This window comes from Panicum virgatum, chromosome 6N (assembly GCF_016808335.1).
Source record: "Panicum virgatum strain AP13 chromosome 6N, P.virgatum_v5, whole genome shotgun sequence".
Classification (NCBI taxonomy): domain Eukaryota; kingdom Viridiplantae; phylum Streptophyta; class Magnoliopsida; order Poales; family Poaceae; genus Panicum; species Panicum virgatum.
Window position 1 is genome coordinate 14633437 of NC_053150.1, and position 26408 is coordinate 14659844.

At 43.8% G+C, this 26408-nt stretch overlaps 1 long non-coding RNA gene across 1 annotated transcript; it reads left to right on the top strand.

The window, feature by feature from the left end:
- Window positions 1–22063: 22063 nt before the first annotated feature.
- LOC120679870 lies at window positions 22064–23955 on the top strand. Its single transcript, XR_005677368.1, has 3 exons — window positions 22064–22841; window positions 22913–23331; window positions 23571–23955. It is a non-coding gene; the product is annotated as an uncharacterized LOC120679870 (long non-coding RNA).
- The last annotated feature ends 2453 nt before the right edge of the window (window positions 23956–26408 follow it).

Consider the following 26408-nt stretch of genomic DNA (forward strand, 5'->3'; position numbering starts at 1 on the left):
GGCCCCCTCCTTGGTGGAGAAGCTCCGTAGTGGATTTCGGCCGGGTGACCGAGAGAGACGGTGGCGGTGCACTAGACTCGGTGTCTTGTGTGCACTTGCCTTTGCTTGCCGGCATCGCCTTGGTGGCGTAGTGCAAGACGGTGATCGGAAGAGCCTCGGTGTCCCGTGGACGTAGGCGTTTGTGCCGAACCACGTTACATGACCGTGTCTACTCGGGAGTTTGCATCCCTCTTGCACTTACCTCTTTACTTACCTTATTACGTTTCCGCATTTACTCTTTCTTGTGTGCCTTTACTTTCCTAGTTAGTTTGATTAGGATTGGCTATAGGTTGCAAGTTTTTAGGGGTAAGTAGAGAGTTGCATAGATAAACCTTAGTCATAACTAGCATGTGTAGGACGTGTTAGGTTTATCTTATGCAATTAGATTGAGCCCTAGGATAGAAAAGCGATTAGCGACCCTATTCACCCCCTCCCCCTCTAGGGTCGGACACCCCGGTGATCCTTACAATTGGTATCAGAGCTTGGTCTCACACCTCTTACGAGGATTAGCCAATTCTATTGGTAAATTTGTGAGAAAGCTCGTAGGAGACCCGTCGACTTAACCGTCGAGTGAGTATCATGTCCGGGGAAGGGATGAGTACCGATAGGGCTCCGTTTTTCGATGGCACGGGATTTCCACGGTGGAAAATGCTTATGCAAGCACATCTTCAAGCCCGGGGGCTTGATGTTTGGCGTGTCACCGAAGAGGGCAAGAAAAATGAGAATAAGGCCGAGAGACAATATGATGCCATTGCAAAATCAATTATTTTGTCTTCTCTATGTGATAGTGTGTTTAATCGTGTCTTTGCAAATGAAAATGCTCATAAGCTATGGAAGCAAATTGTCGAGAATCATGAGGGCACAAAGGATGTTGCCAATCAAAAATATCATATTCTCGGCGATGAGCTTAGTAGCTTTAAGCAACTTCCAAATGAAAATGCTCATGACATGTACTCACGATTAAATACTCTTGTCAATGAAATTAATGCCTTAGGTCTCAATCAAGTCAAAGATGAGGATATTAACCGCAAGATCCTCCGAAGCCTTCGCAAGCCCGACTACGACATCATCAACTCACTCTTGCAAAAAGAAGACTTGGTCAAGCTTACACCCAACCAAGTCATCAATCAAATCAATGCCCATGAGTATAGTATGGGAATGACAAAGAAGAAAGAGCAAGAGTCCACCTCTTCTTCAAGCAAAAAGAGTCTCGCCGCCAAGCACTCATGCAAGCATCAACCAAGGCGACAAGACTCATCAAGCTCAAGTGAAGAAGAAGAAGAGGATGAGGAAGATAGTGATGATGAATCAAGTTCAAGCGATGAAGAATATCCAAGGGCCGTGCTATACCATCACCGCAAGATTGCCGAGCATGTACATAAGCTCTATGAGCTTGGGTACAAAACACTCATTAGAGGGAGTGCGGTTGGGATGGAGAAGATGGCGAAGAAAAAGAACGAGTCAAGAGCTCAAGCTCTCTCCGCCATCCACAAGCCAAATAAAAGTGGTGAAAGCTCAAGTCACAAGAAAAATTCCAAGAGCTCCACCACCCATCGCCCTCGGAGATTATCACCACCTCCCATGTGTCTTATGGCACTAGGTAATAATGATGTAAGTGATGACTCCTCCTCAAATGATGAATCCGATGTTGAAACCAATGAAATGTGTGAGATGATGACTCTTCTCCGTAATCAACAAGAATATCTCATTAAACAAAATGAAGAAATCAAAGCTCTCAAGGCTAACGAAAAACTTCATGCTTCATTTGTCTCAAGATATGAGAACTTGCTAAACAAATTCAATTTGTTAGACAATGAGCATAAAGAACTTAAAATGAAATATGAGAGTCTTGAGTCTAAAAGTGAATCATCATCGGATAAATCGTTTCCTTGCAATATCCCTTGTGCTATTCCCATTGACAAGGTAGATGCGTCTACCTCTTGTGATCTAACCCCTTGCAATGAGAATGTGATTGTAGAAACATATGATGATCTCATTGCTAAGGAAAATGATGAGCTCAAACAAGAGGTAGAAAGGCTAATGGTGGACTTGAGGCGGCTCAAAGGAAAATACACTCAAGAGCAAGTCCAACCTTCTCAAGATAACACCTCCGCGGGCGTGAAGAAGCTTGAGAAGGGAGAAACCGTGACTTGCTTCAAGTGTCACAAAGAAGGCCACAAGTCCTACCAATGCAAGGAGAAAGAGGGCAAAGCAAAGGGCAAAGAAAATAGCAAGCCCAAGAACTTGAACAAGAACAAGAAGGCTAAGGAGATCAAGAAAAACACATCTCCATACTTGAAGGCTTCATACATGTACACCAAGCCCACCCACAAGAACAAGCAAAAGAGCAACCACTACATACTTAAAAAGAAGAAGAATGGTAAGGTGATGGCTCATGTCAAAGGGTGGAGAACATATGGATGGAACCAACCTATTTGGGTGCCCAAGGATATTATTCATACCATGGATGGCTCTCAAAAGGTTTGGGTTCCTAAGACTTAGGCACCAAACAAGTGCTTCGGGGAATTTGGAGGCTTGGCAAAGTTTGGGGTGTATGAGTAGGGATGCATCATGCAAAGTTAAGCTAGAGCCAAGTTATGGATTAAAAGATTAGTGACCCAAGTTCCCCTCCCCTACATATAAGGTAATGGTAGCTAGAATTCAATTCAAGCATCATGTAGCGCCATTGCTTTTTGCTAGGTTGTTTGCATCGCATCATCTAGTGTTATATATGGTGGGTTGCTTGTGCCATGACTCTAACCCATGAGCAACCTACATGGTTTGATAAGTGTGTAGAAAGCTACACAAGGTTACCTTTCATGGTACATGGACTTCATGAGGAATGTCTTTCATATGTGTACCATGAGCACAAGCTATGGGATAAACTTCCTAATTGTGTCAAAATCAATGTGTATACATTTGCTTGGTGATTCAAACACTAAATGCATACTTTTAGGGGGAGTTAACTTTATAGCTTGTGATTTTGAGACTAACATGTTTTCTAGTTTATCTTTTGTAGTCTCACGTGGAGTTAACACTCTAAGAGAATGTTTCTCACGATCAATGTGAACAAATAACTCTCTAAGAGTGGTTAAATAAATTGTGCTTTCATGCATATTGAGTCATGCTCTATTGAACTTAAATGATCATATCTAAGTTCATAGGCTATGTGCTCATACATTTGCTCAACCTTGGTGTACCAAGTGCTTTTCTTCAAAAAGACTTACAAGTGGTATCTTGTGCAAATCACTTTCAATTGGTACATGCAAGGTAAACAAAAGTAAACCCCCGGAGGTATGCAAGGTTCTAAACTAATTAAATTGGTATCATTGTCATATCCTATTTACTTTAGAGCTACCTCCGTGCATGATATGATCTAAGCTTTCTAGTTATTACTTTTAGTTGTGCACTTGATTTTCACATTATCATTTTGTGCACAATACTTATGGAAAGCTTAGCTCATGTCATGCTAGTTTCGTGATTTTGTGATCCACCATAGTAAATTATCAATTGGTATCTTCATTGATATCATACTTTTGGATCATGAGTCATGGAACTAACTCCCTAAGCTACTAATCTTCTCTTAAGCTATATTGTTTTGCAAGACCTTTGTTGGAGCAAGACCTTTTAGGTGATTTGATTCCAAAGGGGGAGAAATGTGGATCAAAGCAAGGTATTTTCTCAAGGAGGAGAAGCATATCCCAAAGGGGGAGAAATACCTAAGTGAATCAAGTCATGAGGAAGAAGTAGCAACATAGGGGGAGGTTCAAAGGGGGAATCATGGTTTTAGGGGGAGGTCAAGTCGTCATTGGATGGTGGTAAACATCCAAGCAAGCGTAAGCGGTTTTCAATTGATTTCAATTGGTATCAAGTGGTTAAATTTGTCAATTTTTGTCAATTTATGCTTGCTTTGATTGTGTTGTCATCAATCACCAAAAAGGGGGAGATTGTAAGGAACATGGCACCATTTATGCCATTTCAAGTGATTTTGGTGATCAAATGACAACACAACACTTGGACTAATATGATTGTTAAGATGACTATTCTCAGGCTTTTAGGTTCAAGTGATGACAAAGAGAAAGAGAAGATAGGCATAGCAAGGCCCGATGGACCGCCCCTCGCGGGTCTCAGGGCAGCGCCCTGAAAGCTCTTCGATTCAGGAGCACCGGAAGAACCGACGCCAGGGCATCGGAGCATCCGATGGTAGTCGGAAGAACCGACGCCTTGATACTTTGGTGCAGAAGGGAATCGAAGCCAAGTCAGCCTATAGGCACCGGTTGAACCGACAGTCCAAAATAGGGCATCGGTGCAATGGCCGTCCTTTGTACCAGAGACGATGTCAAGTGCCCAGAAGAAGTTTCTTCAGCACCGGTTCAACCGACGGTGCATCGGTGCATACCACCGGTGTAATGACGTCAGCGTCCAGGAGAAGATTCCTTCAGCACCGGTTGAACCGGTGAAGCATCGGTGCAAAGCATCGGTTCAACCGGTGGTCACTGCATCAGCCGTCAGGAGTCCAACGGCTACTTCGTGTTATGAGTGACCGGATGAACCGACGCTACCCCGCCAAGAGGCATCGGTTCTTCCGGTGGTACGCAGATTTTCAGCTAACCGTTGGAGCAACGGCTACAAGACTTGGTGGCCTATATATACGCCTCACCCCGGCCATTTGAAGTGTGCTGGAGTTGTTGAACATCCCAAACACACCCAAGAACATCTCCAACCACCATAGAGCTTCATTGTACATCATATAGGCTTAAGTACACTTGTGAGAGTGCTTAGTGCTTGTAATAGGGATTAGTTCTTGCGAGAGCTCCCTTGAGAGAAGTCTTGCTGCGGCAAGCAACTTGTGATCCGTCGTGTGACCCTCCGTCTTGGTGTGGAGTGGCAACGACACTTTGTGCGGGGGAAGAGGAGGCCCCCTCCTTGGTGGAGAAGCTCCGTAGTGGATTTCGGCCGGGTGACCGAGAGAGACGGTGGCGGTGCACTAGACTCGGTGTCTTGTGTGCACTTGCCTTTGCTTGCCGGCATCGCCTTGGTGGCGTAGTGCAAGACGGTGATCGGAAGAGCCTCGGTGTCCCGTGGACGTAGGCGTTTGTGCCGAACCACATTACATGACCGTGTCTACTCGGGAGTTTGCATCCCTCTTGCACTTACCTCTTTACTTACCTTATTACGTTTCCGCATTTACTCTTTCTTGTGTGCCTTTACTTTCCTAGTTAGTTTGATTAGGATTGGCTATAGGTTGCAAGTTTTTAGGGGTAAGTAGAGAGTTGCATAGATAAACCTTAGTCATAACTAGCATGTGTAGGACGTGTTAGGTTTATCTTATGCAATTAGATTGAGCCCTAGGATAGAAAAGCGATTAGCGACCCTATTCACCCCCTCCCCCTCTAGGGTCGGACACCCCGGTGATCCTTACAATTGGTATCAGAGCTTGGTCTCACACCTCTTACGAGGATTAGCCAATTCTATTGGTAAATTTGTGAGAAAGCTCATAGGAGACCCGTCGACTTAACCGTCGAGTGAGTATCATGTCCGGGGAAGGGATGAGTACCGATAGGGCTCTGTTTTTCGATGGCACGGGATTTCCACGGTGGAAAGTGCTTATGCAAGCACATCTTCAAGCCCGGGGGCTTGATGTTTGGCGTGTCACCGAAGAGGGCAAGAAAAATGAGAATAAGGCCGAGAGACAATATGATGCCATTGCAAAATCAATTCTTTTGTCTTCTCTATGTGATAGTGTGTTTAATCGTGTCTTTGCAAATGAAAATGCTCATAAGCTATGGAAGCAAATTGTCGAGAATCATGAGGGCACAAAGGATGTTGCCAATCAAAAATATCATATTCTCGGCGATGAGCTTAGTAGCTTTAAGCAACTTCCAAATGAAAATGCTCATGACATGTACTCACGATTAAATACTCTTGTCCGCATGTTTACAGTAAACCAACCACTTTCTATCAACAGAATCACCATTAGTTAAATCTCTGGAGTAGTAAGCATATGAAAAATGTCTTCCAAGGGCATCCTTAGGGAAAACAAGATTCAATTCTCTCACAGACCCATTTTCAATTAAGATATCCCTTTTGCAATTGTCAAGATTATCCCATGTTCTAGGATCATAGATTGATAAACCAGAACCATCTAGTTCATCACCATTTGAATTTTCATGATCAGATGAGGGATGCAAATTTTCCTGCCCCATTCTATCCTCCAATGCATCAATTTTTGCAATTAAATCTTCATCCATTGGACCATCTTCATTGATTTCATCTTCTGCATTTAAATTATGATCATGTTCCTGCTGCCCATGATCAGATTCCAGCCCAACTTCATTGACATCAACATTACTTGAATTGACAAAAAACTTATGTAAATCACCCCTTTGCGATTCAGCCAATTGATAATCATGTTTTCTCTTTTTTTTTCTGAGCACCTGACAATTGTTTCTTGGGCATCATCTAAGATCTAAATAGAAAAGCAAGTCACGGTCACTAACTCGCTAGTCGCTACCTCATTGGAATTGAAAAGAACTAAATATCTAAGACACTAGATAAAATATATTAAATAGGATTATAGGAATTACCAAACACAATTAGAAACTGCACGCGACCCTGCTCTTGGAATCTTTCGGGAGCCGGGACACTCGATCTTTTCTTATCGTTTCCTTGCTCTTGACTTTGATGCTGGGCAGGGGCTAAGGATGGAATCGAATCCGATACGTATGGAATCGGATCCGGATAGCACTTTTTATCACATTTTAACTCGGATACGGATACGGATTCGGATGTTGTCGGATACGATGCAAAACAGATGTCTCGAATTCGGATACAGATTCGAATATTTACGTGATTTGGAACATAGTTATTTCGAAGGTATCGCTAAGTCATTATACAATAAGGATTAAAGTATGTAACCATTGTAGTTAAGAAAAAGAAATCTCATCAAAACATATTTATCCATAAATATTTAAATAGTTAATAATATAAAGATATAAAATGCAAATGAATAAATATTTTAGTGGAAATATCAATAGTTATAAAGAATAAATGGAATAAAGTATATTTATAATTCTATCAATAAGTGGATAAACCAAAGTAAATTAAAATCAATATGATTATCCATATCAAAATATAGTTAATTAAATTGAAATTTATTAAACTTAGTCTTTATATATCATTAGTAATATTAAACCTAGTAGCACATGTCATTTATTCATGATCACTCTTCAATAGTTCCACTAAATACATTATTATTAATACTAAAACTAATATATCACTAATCATTAGTTATATATATAATTTTTAATAGTTTTCTATGTGCTCATTCTTATTTGAATACGGATGTTGCGGATATTGTCGAATACGGATATGGAATCGGATAGAGAAAAATGAGAAAAAATGAATTCGGATATATCCACTTTAGTATCACATTACAATAGGATATGGATACGGATATCCATATTAGGTGCGGATAAGAATATAGATGCAAAAAATTTCGAATAACCATTTCCACATTCCCACCCTTAGTAGGGGCCAGGGAGCATGACCCTGCAGCCTGCAGGGCGACGGCGATGGATTGGATAGGCGATCACAGGCAGGAGAGGGGCAGAGTCAAGCGCAGCGGCAGCACGGGGGCTGGTGCCCTCGTCTCGATTGCAGGACGACGGCTGCCTGTACGGCTGTGCCTAGCAGGCCAGACTAAACTAGATAGGGTACAGTACATGGTATATTAGTTTTTGGGCCCCTCCTTGTGGGCCCCCGGCGGTCGCCACTGCCGCATGGCCCAAGAGCCGGCCCTGGGGCCTCGCAATGGCTTTGCGCAAGCAGGGCAGCGTCAAGGAGCATGCCGACGTGCGCCCAAGCCGTTGGTGAAGCGCCTCGACCACCACAGCACATTTGCCTTTTTTGTTATGAGTAGTTTCATGCATATTAGCTGTTCAATGAAATAGCTAAAAGTATCTGACTCACATTTTCTTTAGCACACTTTGCTTCAGTTCCAATTTTGATGAAAACTATATTTACTGCAATAGATGCTTTACAATTTACACATTCTCATATTATTAATGACCCCCCCCCCCCCACCTCCCCCAAAACAAAAAATTAGTTATACTTGAAACTTTATAATGTTAAAGTTCATTCAAAAAGATGAAGCACTAATTACTGCTCCTACATGAATGCGTGAACAAGACATAGCAAGTTCACACTCTTAGATACATATCATGTCAGCAGCCAAATTTTTCATGGATGGCAACAAGACACGGCCAAGTGCCTCCATTTCGTCAAGGGAAGGGTTGGCGTCCACATTCGTAGGTATTATCCATATGGTACTAAGTGTTCTTTGTAAGAACTAAATCAATTATCTACTTTGAACTACTGTCAGTTGTGTATTGTTTGCTTCTAATTTGCATATATTCTCATGCATACCATTTGCTTATTGAAATGGCTTAACCAGGTTACATTAGCAGATGAACTATGCATCTAGAAGAAGTACCAATATTGATAATATGATGATGAGTAAATTGCATGGATCGGCTGATGACGGGAAGTCCATTTCACTTAATATTACCGAGGCATATGAACTCTTAGTTTTACATGCAATTACTTTCAGTCACATTCTTTTCTCTGTTATACAACCTTTTAATTTGCAACATACAGACCCCAAACTTTTAATCCTAATTCTATGGTATACTAGCTTTTGAAGATCCATCATCATCATCAAATAATTGAGCTTCAAAATTTTAATCTTGAATAGCACTGAACTCTAATTACAATGATAGCCTTTTTAATGAAGAAAAGATCAACATCTATATTGTTCTGAAAAAAAAACATGAATGTTGATGTACCAGATGCTGCCCTGATATGCAAATGAGAGAGACCTAGTATATTAGTATCATTGGAGCAGTACATTACACTGATAAACTGATATATGGAGTACCCTATATTACTCATTTAAGTTTCTTCAAAGCAACTGTGAATTGAACAGTGCATCTAAATCATTTAACCTATTTTATTGTTTTCATGTTTCTCGAGGCGCAATTGCAATTCACAATTTAAAGATAACTATGGCTCATGGTGAACGGCTCAAACCTACAGGAACACAAGGGATCTGAACTTCTGTAGGAAATAAATACCAACTCTTTGTAAATGATCTGCAACCAAAATCTGTAAAAGAATATGGCAAACGATTGGTCACGGGATTTCGTTGGCACCTTGCTTACTAGCTCTGTAAGCTTTCCTTCCTCTTTTATGGGCACAAATGATATCCTTTGAAGGTTCAATTTATACGATCCACAACTTTGTATTAAATATGTAACTTTATCAAGGTATTATGTACTATTTGTAGGCACTAAAAATACATGAATCAGATAAATATAATATTACCACAAATGTCTCAAATGTGTATAGTTGTGTTCAAAAAAGGTCTCAATTCACATCCAAAGAGTGAAATAGTACTATGATGCTTATTGTTTTAGCACCTTATAGCACTGGCTCACCTCGCAGGAGGGCATGGCAAAGCCACGCTAGGTTCACTACTACAGAATAGGCCTTTGTTCCAGGTCATTTGTCCCGGTTACCTTTGGACCCGGGACAAAAGGTGGCTTTTGTCCCGGGTCCAAAGGAGCGGCGGGGACAGGGGCCTTTTGTCCCGGGTGGAGCCATCAACCGGGACAAAAGGCCCCCCTTTTGTCCCGGTTGGTGGCTCCACCCGGGACAAAAGGTCCAACCCTTTTTATCCCGGTTGGTAACACCAACCCGGACAAAAGGGTGACCCTTTTATCCCGGTTGGTGGTACCAACCGGGACAAAAGGCCCTTTTTGTCCCGGGTGGAGCCACCAACCGGGACAAAAGGCCCCTCCACGTGATAGTTCAAAAGGGAGTTATTCTTTACTGAGTCACATGTACTACTTAGGTGAGTTGGCAAGCAGGCCGTGCGCTAGGCAATAGGTCTTGGGTTCCAATCCCGCAGGGCGCAAATATTTTTTAGCACGAGGAATATTTTGTCCCGGTTCTACCACCCGGGACAAAAGCCTCCAGCGCTTTTGTCCCGGCGGCCGAATCCCGGTTCCAAAACCGGGACAAATGGCCATATGGAACCGGGACAAAAGGCTGTTTTTGTAGTAGTGGTTTCTAGTTTTTACTCTATACACGTAGACATAATATGTTGTGGTGTGGAAAACAACAGCCAGGTGGCGGAATGCACCCGCCTAATCCTAAGTGTAGGATGTGCTTGGGGGCAGTCAAGGAATGCTCGATCTAGAGGCGTAAGAACACGGAAGCACACAAGGATTTGAGTGGTTCGGGCCGCCGGAGCGTAATACCCTGCATCCACTGTGTGTTGTATTGCCTGAGCTTGTGTGCAAGCTGGGGGAGGAGCTATGCCTGTCTCTGCATGTGTGAAAACTTGTGGAACCTCCCCTTCTACCATGCGTGCTCTCCTTTTTATAAGCCCAAGGGGAGCAGTACACTGAGCGGGACCCCGACAGGTAGGCCCGGCGATGTATTATAAACTACACTTTCGCCTTCAATGCCTCAGATCCGGATATCTTTGTCGTCGGTTTCCGTGCATAGCTTCTGTCCACGGATGGTCTAGAGCTGTCCTGTCGGAGTATAGTCTAGCCTCTGGAGCCGTGCGTCGAGGTCATGATGAAGCGCCAAACTACTGACTCAGTCCGCTGTAGCAGCGTGCACTGTTTCTCCAGTTAGTAGCTGGTCATCATGACTCGTCGCCCGCGCGCGCGGCGCTGAGACACTGTTGCGTGCCTCGGTAACAGACGAGCCGCCTTGGAAACCGGTGGGCTTACCGTGTTGTCATGTCACGCCTGTCCAACCCGTGAGTGGGTATCCGATGCCCTGCTCTGGCAGCGCATGCCCCGACCACCAGCATTTAATGCGACAGGAGGGCTGGCTTCAGGCATAAGACTCGTGCCTGTGGGACACGTGGCGGCACTGGACCCGGGGGGTCGGCGGCCGCTCCCACAGGTGCACGTGGCGGTTCCGGACCCCTGCCCAAGCGGGGAGCGGAGGTCCGGAGGTCGGCCCTGTGGGACACGTGGCGGCGCCGAACCCTGGGGTCGGCGGCCGCACCCACAGGGGCTAGCGAGGGCTCCGGACTCCTACCCAAATAGGGTGCTGGGTCCGGGTCCCTTGGCTGGCTCGATGACTCAGGCCTCCTAGAGGTCCGGCTTCCACTTGTAGAGGCCCAGGTCCGGCCCGCGGAGGTTCGGGACCTGTCCGCGGGGGTCCAGACCCGTGGTCCGTGGTTGCCGCTCCTGAGCGCCTTCGTTCTTGTCTTGTAGGAGAGGGTAATCCTGTCTGAGTGTACCGACATAATAGATTTGAGCAACCTAGAAACGTCAAAAGAACCTAGCATTTGGGAGAGATGGAGTACCATATATTTTTTATTTTATAATAGGAATAGCAAAAAGCAGTGGATTTAGAAATAAGATAGTAAGCTTAGTTGGTATTGGAGGTTGACGAATAGGATAGATATATGGATATGGATATCCTAATTACATGGTCCATTGGAATACAAATATGAAAAAATTCTATTCATATTTTGTGATATCTCGAAATATCTAATTTTAAGACTGAGTAAGCAATAATGATTAATGCAAGGATTTTCTCACAATTTTAAAAATGCTGCAATATTTATATTAATTAGCACAATTTCTAGTATTGGACATATAATTATTGTATAAAAACAAATTAATATAACCTAGATTCATAATAATATGTGTGTTGCATTCATACTGTTGCATCTTCGGTTTGATGTGTGAAAATTAAAATGTGTGTAGTTATCGACTAAGTTTTTCTAAAAATATTTCAGATTTTCTACCAATATTCCTATTTTCTAGAGCCATGTCCATTTGTTGGAGACTTCTATTATCTTTTCTTGTGCTTAAATATTTTAATTGGATTCAACATGTCCAACTTTTCTGGGAATGTTATCGGTATTTTTTAGATATTCTAGGATAATTTCCTTGATTTAAAAACATTTGTTGAATGTTTTTTATTTTATTTTGAACAGGATATATTTCTCAAAATATATAAACTTCAAACATAAATTTTATGGGCTGAGCTCAGCCTACTACCGCTTATCCGCTTATCTTCTCTCGGCAGCAGGGCCCAGCCAGTTCGGTCCAGCCGAACAGGCTGTTAACTGGCCGAGCCCGCAACCTGACCTTGAGCTGCTCGTGCAGCAGCAGCAGCTTCCAACTGCAAGTCTGTAACTTGGTATTGCGGTCGCATGGCCAGCTACCTTCGCTCGCCTCTTCTCTCGGAGTCTCGGTGCAGGCAGCTTGTACGTTCCGCCACCAGCGCACCAGCCGTCGGCCCCAACCTCTACTTGATTCATCTTGTAATGTAAGACGCTGTATAACAAACTGCCCTCTTGTTACATTTGTCTAAATTATCCTAAAATTTGGTGGCCTCAAAATTTTGAAAATCAATATGTGTGAATTTTGTTTATCCTTCAAGATACCTTGTCTATTCTTTCTTTATAGGGATGGTGAAAATCAATATGTGTGAATGGTGCAAATGGTAATTGTTTGATGGATTCAGGCACCCGATGAACTTGTTCTGTGGTTAGAAATTGCCAAAGTTTTGCAGCCTTTTACTTCATTGGAACGCGTAATTTGGCAATTGTTTTACTGTGGAAAGCATTTGGTCCTTTTAATCAATTGGAATAGAGTTTGGCAAGTAGCAGAATCAAGTTCCATTTGTAGGATAATAAGCTTATGAGTTGCACCTTTTCTTCACACTTAAAAACCTTCACTTCGGGTCAACGCATGATGTAAAGTGCAATATAGATCCCTTTTGTCACAACATATAAGCACCAGGGGTGAAGCTACCTTTACTCTTCCTGGTGCCATGCACCATGGTGAAAAGTAAATTTCCCACCAATTGACTGAAATTTACCTTGTAAATTATATTGTTTTGTTGAATATAATGGAGGCTGTGCACCAGGATCAATTCTATCTTAGCTTTGCCACTGATAAGCACCACTTCTGCGATGAAATTAACGATATAATAATATTTTATATTGTTCTTGTTTTGCATACCATATGCTGTTTATTTATCGGAAGTGCTAGCGCCCGGACGTCCGATCCATCGGACGCTCCGTCGCTCCACGGTAACATAAAAACATAACATCTGTAACATATAAAAAAATATCTGCAACAGTAAAAGTCACCTCTTGCAATATTCAAAAAACCAAATACATCTTTGCACCAAATCCAGGAAAAAAATTCCAGCCGCAACATTTGCACCAAATTTCTTGCAACATTCATCAATATCAATAGGAGAAATATTGCAACATCCAAAAACCGCAATTGCAACATCTTCAAAGAATAATTGCAACATCAATATCTACCATGAGGTATCTATTGCAACATCAAAGAAACCCTACTGCAACAACACAAGATGGCTACTGCAACACATGGCCACCTGCGGGGTCTGCGGCATGGGAAGCTCTGCCCCTCGCCTCCGCGTGGGCTCCGCCCGCTGGCGCCCATAGCTGGCTGCCGACAGAAGCCCACAGCTCGCCGCGCCGCCGGCGAGCTCCGCCCTAGGCACGGGGAGCTCTGCCCCTCGCCTTCGCGCTTGCTCCACCGGCGCCCGCTCCCGGCCGAGCCCCCGAGGAGGAGCTCTGGCTGCGCCCGTGCCGGCCGCGAGAGCTCCGCCGTGCTCGCGCTCAGTCGAGCCAGATGAGGAGCTCTGGTCGCGCCCACCCCAGCCGATCCTCTAGGAGGAGCACCCTTGGTGGATGCGTGCGAACATGGGGGGAGGGGGGAACCGAGGAGGAGGAGGCGAGACGCTATCCAAGGGAAGCAGGAGATTGGGGAAGAAGAGTCTGGAGAGGAGAAGAGTGGATAAGAAATGAGTGGAGTAACAACAGGTGGTGGGGGGGGGGGGAGTAAAAAGTAGAGGCAGGTGTGCGGGGTAGTAAAAAGCAGAGGTAAGTGGGCTGGACGGTGGGTGGGGTGTTCGATCGATCGGACGCCTGATGCCTGATTCCTAGCATTACTGTTTATTTATTTGATTTGAACTATAAAATCTCACTGTAGCATTAGCACATGCATTATAGTGGTACTAATGACTTACTCCATCCGTTCCAAATTGTAGGTCGTTTGACTTTTTCAACCCCAAATTTGACCACTCGTATTATTCAAAAATTTGTGCAAAACATCACTTCTTTTGTTGTGGCTTGCTTTATTAATACAAGTTCTTGAAGAATGGTTTAAATTTGACTATGTTTGCATAATTTTTTTGAATAAGACAAGTGGTCAAAATTGGTATCAAAAAAGTCAAACGATCTATAAATTGGAACGGAGGGAGTATCAATTTTACATGAATGTATGTTACAAAAATATTTATGGAACTTATCTAAAAGAAATACTGCAACCATAGCAAGAAATTGTAATTTATGTTTACCCAAAACAAGAAGTGGGGTTCACCCACACTTAATCAGAATAAAAATACATTGAATTTGTTTATCCTCTAAGAGATAAAGCATGATACAAATATTTTGAAAGAGAACTTGAAATTCTCTCGTTTCTCATTGTGCATAGCATGAAATAAACAATAATCAACGCATGTACGTACCACCTATTTGAACATGAAATTCTGCTAATAAGTGCCCTACATCAGACATAACTATACTGCAAAGAAATTTTACAATCACATCTACAAAAATTACCAACCTCCAAGACCTTTTCTTTGGATATGGAATTCAAAATGTTGCAATAAGCTCAGAGTCTTTTCTTGGCTTTTAATGATGGGCAGACTAAATACTAGAACCTACTAAAAACGAGGAAATTCAAAATTGAGGGAGACACTACAACTGTGTTCTATGTGATCTAAACAAAGAAGAAACTGCCTTCCACTTAATTTTCTCTTGCCCATTTGCGAAATGCTGTTAGCAGTCAATTAGTATCCAATGGTGAGTTGGAGTTCCTTTCTTCCAGATGATTGAAACACACTACTGCAGAAAATATTTCTAGGGGCGGGTAAATTGGCATTTTCAGGGGCGGGTGCGCCACCCGTCCCTGTCTCACGCAGCTAGAAATCAAATTTTCCAGGAGCAGGTATAGGGCCCACCCCTGAAAATCAATTTCTAGGGGCGGGCCATGGCACCAACCGCCCCTGGAGATCCTTTTTTAGGGGCCCCTGAAAATGATGTTTCCAGGGGCGGCTGATGACATCACCCGCCCCTGGAAATTCTTTTACAGGGGCGGCTCAAAGCATGAGCCGCCCCTGAAATTCATTTCCTGCCAATCCAAAATTTAAAATTCCATTCAAATTTCTGTTTCCCGCCAATTTATTATAATCCATTTCTCTCTGTATTTAATTATTCTATTTTTTATTTCCCGCCAATTTTCACCTGTAAAGCAATTGCACGATTCGATTCAGGTTTTCAAAATTCTATTTCCGCTTTATTTAAATTTGTGTTTCCCGCCAATTTTCACCTGAGCTAGTGTGCTATTGAGGATCTTTTTGATCGATGATGAATATATTTCTTAAACATTACTAATTACAAATTCAACATAAAATCATATAAAAGTATCATTGCATGCATCATTAGATTACATCCATCATAAAAAGTGCGTAGAGTACAGACATCATTTACATTGAGAAACGCTAGTAGAGCCGGTCCAAAGATCCTGATTTTTCCACTGACAGAGGCTTGCATATTTTGGGTCGGTTGATAATTCATGCCCAGGGTGAACAAATTCTCCAGCTATATGGACCACTTCATGCAAAATGAAGCAACATAAATCGTCGAATATAAAAAGAAGTTATTGCTCATGGAGTGGACCATTGTGGAGTGGCCATTGATCCTGAAAATAAGAAATCCATTCCAAAATTAAGCCAAGTATTAGATGCAAACACTTACAATATGCAGTTATATATCTATCCTAGCAAAGAGTAGATGCTTACCAGTTCGGGATCTTTTGTGTACCTCCCGAACTCCCTCATGTGCTCGCACACATAGTATCCACAGTACAGGGAACCTGAAGGTTGCTTGTGGCATGGATAATGTGTGCGCATCACCATATTTTTTTCCCTATTGGTGGGGGGGGGGGGTGTTCTCCTCCTTTGAGCATGTAGTGCCTGTAAGACCTGTTTTTAAAGAAAAAGAAAAGAAATAAGTAGTTATTTATATATGCAAGATTCAGCATGAAGTCGAAGTATAGGATAACGATTTTGCTAACATGTTTCTTTTTATAGAGCAGAATGTAATTCAGCCTTACCATCAAAAAAGGTTGACATGCTTCTTTCCTCGATATGTGTTTGCAGGCACTTTATTTGGCTTCGGAAGCAACTAGGCCAACATACCCAGGAGATTATTGAAACTACTGTCTGACCAGCTATGCTTAGCCTTGAGGGTCAACAGCTCAAGTACAAAACGAAGAATGGTCCGGTCTTTCGGACATCCTTTAGACCGCTCATATATATTTTCCTCAACTGATTTCTTCACCGTCTTGAAGTTTTCTAACCCCTTTGCACTACCAACCAATAACTCCGCTTTATTGTGACGCAACAACTGGCTCAGAAAATCACCATCATCAAGTTCATCGCTATCATCATCACTGCCAAGATCGATGGGACTCCTGTCGACACCATCAAAATGACCACCACCAACACCTTCATCCTCACAGCCAGCATCATCAAAGTCATCAAACAATATATTAAACTCGGGCTTTTGCATTATTTCATCGATTGAATTCTCTCTCTGAGGTTGTTCTTCTTCACCATGTTTATTCTAGATCATGTAGTTGTCTACAAACCCACTAATCAATACATGCGCTCTAATTATAGTTGTGTTGCTGAATAGTCTCAGATTTTTGCAGGTTCTGCATGGGCAATGTATCATCTGTGTCTTCTCAATTCTTGCATGGTTTTCCGCAGCTTGAATGAATTTATCTACTTCTCCACAGAAATATGCATCCGTCCTTCGTACTTTGTACATCCAAGTTCTATCCATCTCTAAACACCAACAATAGAAAAACAATACATGATTCAAACGAATTAAAAACAAGCTCTTAAATAATTTGCGAAATATATGCCAAGTAAATCTACACATAAGCATAATTATTGGAAAAGTCAATTTACTATGTCATCCGATATAATAATAAATCTTTCTGAAAGTATTTTGTTATTCATTTGGATTTCACATAATTTCAAATAAGAGAAATAATAATTCGTGTGAAAACATAGGATGGAAAAAAATATCTTGCATGTGCATAAATATATGAGGGAAATCATATTATTTTCTCTCTCCTCTATATTTTTGGAAATATGTTCACATCTAAATGAGGATAAAACTTAAAGATTGGGCCCAAATAATTACCTAATCATGTGCTCCAACTAAAATAGCATAGATTTATCCAAAAAGTTAAAGCAATTTGTGGCTTAAATGTTAAATCCACCTAATTTAGATCTACATCTAGCTAGAGGAACGAGAGCACATTTGACCATTAAAATTAACCCAAAAACTTAGAAAAGATATAGAATTAGGTGCTACTTACCTCCTAGAGCCTCCAACTTCAAGGAAATCGAGTTTAAAACCTCCCCCCTATTTATGATGCATGGAAAATTCGGACAGCAACTCCCCCAGAGAGCACTGTTCTGTCGGGAGGAGGAAGAAGTGGTGCACCCAGATATTTATGGCGCTTTTCATGAGCGGGTGGCATTACCAATCCCCCCTAGAAATAATTTTCCAAGGGCGGTTAATGCCACCAGCCGCCCCTGAAAATGGGGCGCATTTCTAGGGGCGGCTGATGGCACCGGCCGCCCCTAGAAATCGGATCTTTAGGGGCGCCACCCCTGAAGATGCATTTCCAGGGGCGGGCAAATTGCTACAGTACCCAGCTCCTGTTGTAGGAGCGGGGTACATTTGCACCCGCCTCTGGAAAAAAAACAAGGCGCCCCTGGAAATTATTTCTGTAGTAGTGACAGAAAGTCTTGAATCCAGTCACAAGTTCTTCATGGGGATATTCATATTCGTAGTCTGGCAAATATGGAAGCAAAGAAATGACTTGAATTTTGAAAATTGTCCAGCAAGCTTTAATAGTTGGAAGAGGAACTTTAAGGAGGAATGTTCCAACCAATCCCTAATGATGAAAGAAACCTCAAGAGATCCTCTTCTGACTTGGGTCAATACCTTGTAAATGATTGTTAGCTAGCTTAGTTTTCACTTCCAGTTACAATTTCTCAGTTGTCCCCAAATGTTCCTTCTTGTATAGCTCCCTGCCCCCCTCTTCCTTACAAACAGTTAGCTGGTAGTTGTTTTGGTCTTACCGTGTAATTATTTCTTTTCTTTGCTCAGACCCTTTAAATAAAATTATCATGGTGCGGGCCTCCCTCGCTGTGTTTCCAGGTTTAAAAAAAAAGTGCCCTACATGATTGCTTGGCTATTACATACCCTACAAAAACTCTACACTTTGTGTTTAATGTCCCATCAAAAGTTCAAAACATGGGGACAATAATCACATATGGACTAATGTTATGAAAATAATATTCCCAAGGTCTTGGATATACTTTACGAAATGAAGGGAACACTTTGTTTTTGTTCCAGTCCCCACTTGCATTGGACGACATACCTTATTCTTAATCACGGCACCGAAAGAGTTGGGCTGTATTGATTTACTTTCATGGACTGCTCAGGAGGGTGGGAAATGGTTTGCAGTATGTTAACATACATTTGCTGATGACCCTTTTAATTAGGCCAATCACGACGGCATCATATTCTAGCACTCCATCCGATTAAAGAAAATGTACGTGATGATATAACAAGGGATTGTAATGCGTACTTTCATGTACAGCTATTTTCTGAGAGAATATTTTTTATAAATCTCAACTCTAGTATTTTTCATGACAAATTCACACAGTTTACTTACATGTTTCAAAACATAATTTTTTATAGTGCAACTTATAGAAGTTTTACGGGAACTTGTGTAAATCCAAAACATGAACAGTGACCTGAGGTAGTATATCTAGAAACATAGGGAAGTGTTAATCAATACTTGATGTCAAAGAGCAATCAACACTATTACAAAAACGATTTGTAGCAACACCCCAAATTTTTTTAGGGGCGGATCGAATTTTCACCCGTTTCTAAAAATAGAGGTGAGGTACTGTAGCATTTGACCCGCCCCTAAAAATATATTTTTAGAAGCGGATCACCTCTTCGCCCGTCCCTAAAAATAGGTGTCATTTGTAGGGGCGGGTGATGGCTTCACCCACCCCTACAGAGTTGAAAACCACGTGCGTACTCTGGAAAAAAATTTGAAAACCACTGGCGCGTGCTGTATCTTTCCTCTCTCCTTATCTCCTCCTCGGGGGTGCCGTGGGTAGCCTTATCTCTTCCCCCCTCTCTCTCTTTGTCTCTTCCCTCTCCCTCTCCCTCTCTCTCCTTATCACTTCGTCCCTCTGTGTCGCAGCGCGGCGGCCGGCGAGGTGCCCATGCGACGGCCGGCGAGGTGCCGACGCGGCGGCCCGAGCGCGACGGGGCGGGCTGCGGCGCGCGCGGCGGGGGCGGTGGCCTGAGCACGACGGGGCGGGCGGCGGCGCGCACGGTGGGCGGCGGCAGTGCGACCGGGCCAGTTGCGATGCGCGCGGTGACCGGTGGCGGCGCGGGTAGCGGCGGACGGCGGCCCAGCGGCGGCGCGGGCCGGGCGCGAGCGGCGGGGCCGGCGGGCGCCGCGGCCGGCAAGCGAGCGCGGCGGGCGGGAGCACGGCGACCTGGCGCGAGCGCGGCGGCGTGGATGAGCGGCGGCGGCTTCGACGAGCAGCGGCCGGCCTGGACGAGCGGCAGCGGCGGGCTGGACGGCCGGCGCTGCTTTTTTTAAAATTTTTAAATCGGTTAGTAGGGGCGGTTGATGCTGTCACCCGCCCCTACCGATATCATTTCTAGATGCAAGAGGTAGGCACGGGTATTGCGCCCGTTCATACAAATATAGTTTTACCCGCCCCTACAAAGCATTTATGCAGTAGTGCAACTATTAAAAATAGTAGCTTACCTTATTTGTGAAGCTGAAATCTTAAAGATTATTCGCACAACATTGCATATGAGACATGCTACTTCCAGTTTTGTTTTCATGTTATTTTACCGTGCAAACCAATTATTTTTTTATGACTGCATAATGACCTATTTATCTTTTTCAAGAACCTAGAGGCATAAGTTTTCAAGATCTCTTTCAACAGTAGCTATGTACTCCTGAATCTCTTAAATGAACTTTGGATATTTCAGCATTCAGGAATGAATATATTCAAAATCATATATATAGGAAAAGCTAGGGTAAAAAAAAACTAGACGTCTTGGTATACATATGTATCGAATGAACACAAGCATGCACTGTAATACTTTAATTTCATGTTTCATCTCTTGTGACAACAATTGCAAGCGTAAGAGAACAAAAGCAGATTCCGGTTCCCAACAACGAGAATCCAATTCCATGGGCGAGCGTCAGCGAGCGTGCTGGCGCTCGATTCCCGACCCAGCTCAGTTTCACGTGGGTGGCCCCCAATGATTTTTATTTTTTATCCAGTTCCATCCTTGCACTTTAATCTGACTACACATTCTCACAGCTAGCTTCGTGGCCTACGACGCGCGACAGCGACGGAAGCTATGTGTGTGCGCCCATGCTTGTCGTGTATACTACGTGAGAGGCCTCGGCCACGTAACCCTATGTATTTGAACTAACTAGTATTCTCTTTATTTTTCTTTTTCAATCTTTTTGTTTACCTCTTTTATGTTCTTTTCGAGATGTTCTTTTGACAAATATTTCCTACAAGTATGTCAAAAAGTTATCTCGACAAATTGTATTTTACATGTTGTATGACAAACTTATGCATAAAAATTGTGTGAAGAAGTTTTCTTGACAGTTATGTTCAAAGTTATCATTTTAGTAAGGAAGCTAAACAAAGTTATGCATAAATTTTGCACATGTCGTGTTAAAAAAATTATCCTATAAAAAGTTGGTTGGAAAAAATTATGCATAAACATTAGAAGTATCGTAAAAGATTTGCTAAAAAATTATCATCTAATAGTTATATTGAAAATATCAGTTCGATAGTTGTCTGAAGAAATTATACATACATATGTTATAATAAGTAACTTTCTAAAAATAGAAAGTTGTGGGAAAAGAAATTTTCTCGAAAAGAAAACGTCACCCACTGTCCGATCGAGCGCTAGAAAGCCTCCTGGCGCGCGCGCTCTTATTAGCAGAGCCCTTCCCAACAACCAAGCACAGTAACACATTTTTAAGAGTTGTGATCACAGCACCACAGCGGGATAATCAAGCTAGAGATCATCACCTACACGTAGTAGTGCCTCGATCGATCCGGACACAGATGGCATGCAGTCTCCATGCAAAGGTAGCTGCATCATATCACTCGCTGCTGGACTGCAGTTCGACCTTGTCAATCAAGTTCAAAGTGGCGAGTCCGCCCGGAGGATGATTGGTCGCTACTGGTTCGTGGATCCTAATCTTGTCTTCGTCAGATCTGCGGCACCATGAATCAACAAGGTAGCTCGATCAGAGACGGAACACGAATTTGACGTAGTAGTGCTTCGATCGATCTCTCGTGCACCCGGCCATACCTTCTTCCCAGGCCAGCCTCGAGGGAAGCCGTTCTGGTGGCAGAGGTCCTGAGGTAGATGGTAGAAGGGTTCAGCGCCGCCGCGGCGTCCTTGACACTACTATATCACAGCCCAGAAATCCCGTCAGACGTTGTTGGGAAAAGTAGAAGAATACCGACTGACTGTTAGTCGGTAAACCTCTGTAACAGTCCATCGGTCGGTAATTCAAGTTTCACCGACCGACCATCAGTTGGTATTTCTATTTACATATAACATCTTACCATCTGTCGCAATAGCTAATATAGGCATCGAACCATCTGTCGGCATACATACACCAGGCCATTTTCCTTCTCGCGCACTCTAGGCCCACTCTGGTGCTCAATTTTTTAGCCCAACAGTTAGCCTTTCAGAACCCTAAATCGCTCGCAGGTCTCATCTTCTCCCCGCCGCCACACAATCCCCCTCTCCCCGAAATCGCTCATGCTCGAATCTCTCCCAAATCTCACGACCCGCCCTCAGCCTCGTCCGCCCGCCCGCCATTCCCCAAGCCGCGCCTCGCTCTCCTCTCTCCGCCGCCGGTTCCCGTCCTCAGATCCACGCCCTTCCCTCCCCAGTCTCCACCGACGCCTCCTCCTCGTTTGCTGCGCAGGAGGCGAGTGAGCGGCGGCCCCGCAGGGGCAGGCGTATCACGGCCGATGACGGCTTGGCCGAGCTCGAGCCACTAGGCGCCCCCGGCCCATGCACCGCTCAAGGGCTCCGCGGTGGCGCTGCGGCAGGCGCGCAGGCGCAGAGCCGCGGCGCCGTGGCCGTGCGGGCCGAGGGGCAGATCCTAGGCGCGAGCGCCTTGCTACCTTGCCTGCGCGGGCACGCGTCTGGCCGGCGGCGCCGCCCAACTCGGAGTCGTCGGCGTCCTCCTCCTCCAGGTGCCGTCGCAGCCGCCGCAACTGCGGCTGCCAGGCGGAGGAGGCGAGGGACTGGGCGGCGCTGCCGCTGGATGCCATCTCCACCATCCTCCGCACGACCAGATCGAGATCCTCGTGGGGTCCAGCCTGGTTGCCATTCCTAGGGCAGTGCGAGGCATTCTGGGCCGAGTAAGCCGATGACGATGTGCTCAAGCTCCTCGGCAAATAGCGAGATTTCGATCCCATCCCCAAATTTGATCCCACTGAGGCAGCTGGGCCTTCGTCCTCTCCACCGCTGCATTTGGCACATGGTATGTATGTTTCCATTCGTTCACTTAATTACTGCTCAAGTCCGGAAGAAGCTGATAGCTCTAGCCTCTAGCTCGTGTGCATGACGAAACGATGAAGCAATGGATGAAGGTCGGAGGAGAAGACGCCGTGGGGCTCGGCGCTCAGTGTTTCTTGGATTTGGAATAATTTAATTTAGTTGTCTCGCTTAGTATTTCTTTGCTCTATATAATTTTGTCCTTGCTCAATGAAATAACATGCCAACACTGCTGGCTTTATTTTGGGACATACGCTATATATATGTGTGCAGCACATCAACTTGAGTAGTGCGGTATATCATTTTCAGGGGTGAAGGATAACATGTACGAGATGCTTAAATTTGTCTATAAATTTTGTTCATCCAAGTGTAGAGACTAATGTATTTCTGTTATGAGAGTGACTGCAGCCACTAAGATTCATATTTCTGACAGTTGAAGGCTACCAAGGGATCACAATCTTCCCAAGGTGCATCAGGTATTTCTGAATTTTATTTTCAGCAAATAGCCCACTCTTCTACTAGTACTATTCGATCATCAAATTTTAGTTCCAGCAGAAAGTACACTTAGTTGTATGAATTGCACACTAATTAGCTAATTTTACTAAGAGTAGGCAAGTCAGCTAGCTGCAGCAACAACCAACAGTTTTGTAGAATAATTTCCACTCTTGCTTTTGTTCCTGTAGTTAACTTTCAGCATACTTTTAACTTTGTTCAGGTGGGAGGTCTTAGAGGTGGCATGATGGTTGATCAACAAGTGGATCCGTGCTCATGGAGACTTCTATTTTGGGCGGAGACTTCTATTTTGGGCTGTGCTCATGTACACTTTTATTTTGGGCAGTGCTTATTTGGAATATCTAGGCTGACTCCCCTTATTTTGTAAATGTGGCTGCTTGTACCGAGGCCGGTGACAAACCCAACATATGATCTAGCTAGCTTGACTTAGCACTGTGACAACAAATGATGTCTATGATGAAGCTTTGTTGTTCAACCAATTATATATGTATTGGGTTCATATGAAAACTCTGAGCTCTATTATTTTAGTCAATTCCATGTTTGATATCTGTTGGCTTCAAATGAAAAACATGATCTATATATCTTTATTCAAGTGTGCTTGATATGTGTTGTTCAAAAAATTGGTGCTGTATGGTCAATGAGAATTTAATTATATTATTTTTTCTGGATGGATTGGTGCGGTATATGGTCAATGTGAGATTTATTATATTATTTTTTGTGGATGCTTAGCGTTGGATTGTTGGTTGCTAAAGAAATTTAGTTACTCACTGTCAGTCGGCAAAAGCATTGTAACAGATCATCTATCGGGAATAAGTGTCAGTTGGTATATCTTTGTAAGACAACAGACTGTCAGTCGGTATATCCATGTCAGTCGGCAAAAGTTATACCGATGCCACTTACAGCGACAGATAGGTGCTATCGGCATACATCTATACTGACTGATGATCCGTTGGTACAATGGCTTTTACCGACTAACCCTTACTCGGTGTATCGGGGCTGTGGTATAGTGTGAGCTGCAGGTGGAGGACATCACGGACGTCGGACACTCAGGACGTGAAGCCGCCGGCCTGCTTGTTCTCCTGCTAGCAGCCATGGTGGTGACTTGTCCTGCTACAGTGTTAAATGAGGATTCAAGAGGCGGGTTGCCTATACAGAGCCGGCCAGAGCGTGTCCTGGCGTCGTTTCTTCGGTTTCAATCCCGCAGCCACCGGAGGAAGTCTAGTGACCGTTGGATCCGAATATAATCACACACACTGTGCGTGGTGCTTCCGGCTAGTATTATTGGAGTACTACCAGGGATGGAATGTTTTCCGTCGTTATGGCAGGTATAGTACATGGAGTGGATTGACAAGAAGGCTGGCGAGGTGTGTAACAACGCATCAACTTTGAACATTTTAAAAAATAGCTGCAGTACCTCGTTCACATTTTGAAACATTCATCTACCGTTAAACTTAGTACTACGTTGTCCGGCGTACTGTTGTGTGTATATTGTATTGTTTATTAAGTATATTTTGCTCGCTAGCCCACATCATTTTATTAGAATATATAGAAAATTGCCTACGTGTTATCTCTTCCCATTTTATACTGCCACACTTCTCTAAAACGAAATGTAGAACATTTTACTGTTTATTAGTATTTTGTTTTGCTACATTTTGTATTTCACGAAACCACACTTTTCCCTGGCTCCACATGGCAGATATAAAACCCACCTCAGTATGCTGCGCCACATGACTTTGGGTCCGATACAAAAGTGTTTCTTTGAGAAAATTGTTGAAATAAAACGAGGAATATGATATGCCGAGGTGTAGTATATTTCAGTACTTTATTAGTGAAACGATGGTTTTCTTCATGACATAAAAATATTTTCTGCTAGTTAACCTAATAGTCTTCAATCTAAATTTCTGAAAGGATATAATTAATAAACAGTTGGCTGGTAAAAAGTCGGCTGATTTCGGCTGTTTCAGTAGTGTTCTATGAGTGAAAATAAGCCAAAATAAGATAAAAGTAGACAAGCCGAACACGTCACCAGCCCATCTATTACATCGCCCCCACCACATCACCTCCCTCCTCCTCACACACCACCCCTGTTGCACCACCCTTCCTCCTCCCTCCTCTATGCCACACCTCCCCTTACACTTTCCCCACCGCGCTACCATCCATATCTCCTCCACCTACCTCACCATGCCATCGCTAATTCCCCACCATGGCACCCCTTCCCTTCGTCCTCCCCCATTGCGTAAGCCTCCTCCCCCACCGCCCCCCGTCATTCCACAACCCTACACTCCTCTTCCCCCCCCCCCGTCAAGATGATGACCACCATGGAAGAAGCGATGCTCCTGACTGCGGCTGTAGAGGTTGTGGTAAAGGTCATGGTCATGCCATGGTGGCCACCATGGAAGAAGCAATGCTCCCGACGGAAACGAACCGGGTTGTCGAACGGACAACCCGACTCCCTGTATCATCGTGATAGTCCCTGGATCAGTAGATATCACATACAGAACTCATTTCAATTACATATCACAGTCATACTTCACGATAAAACACAACAAAGGTTTAATTATTACATAATCCAGCGGATTGTGGTACGAAATCATCTGGTACAAAGCCCATTGGGCTAAAAGGGAACAACTAGAAAACGGAAGCGGTAGCTAGACTTCTGGGGCATCCTTCATCTTGACGTCTTCTTTCATCCACAGGCAAACTTGAGCGAAGCACGAGTCGTCCTTAGTCCTTCCTTCAAAATCATCGTCGATCTTCGAGTCGGATCCTGCATCTATCAAACTATCCCCAAGGATGGGATAGGTTCACGTCACCATCTGTATGCAAGCTTTAAGTGGATGCATTATGGTAAAAGAAATAGTCAACGGATAAGGCTAGGGTTTCCTATGCGTAGCATCAACAAAGTATAGCATCTGCCAAGTCACCTGACGCGGGCCATTCCGGCATCCCGGACTCCCGGTCAACTCACACCTCCGAGACTCACCCAAGTCCCTGATAACCAAGTCGGTGTGAGAACTCCCTCTCCTCGCACCTCAGCTGC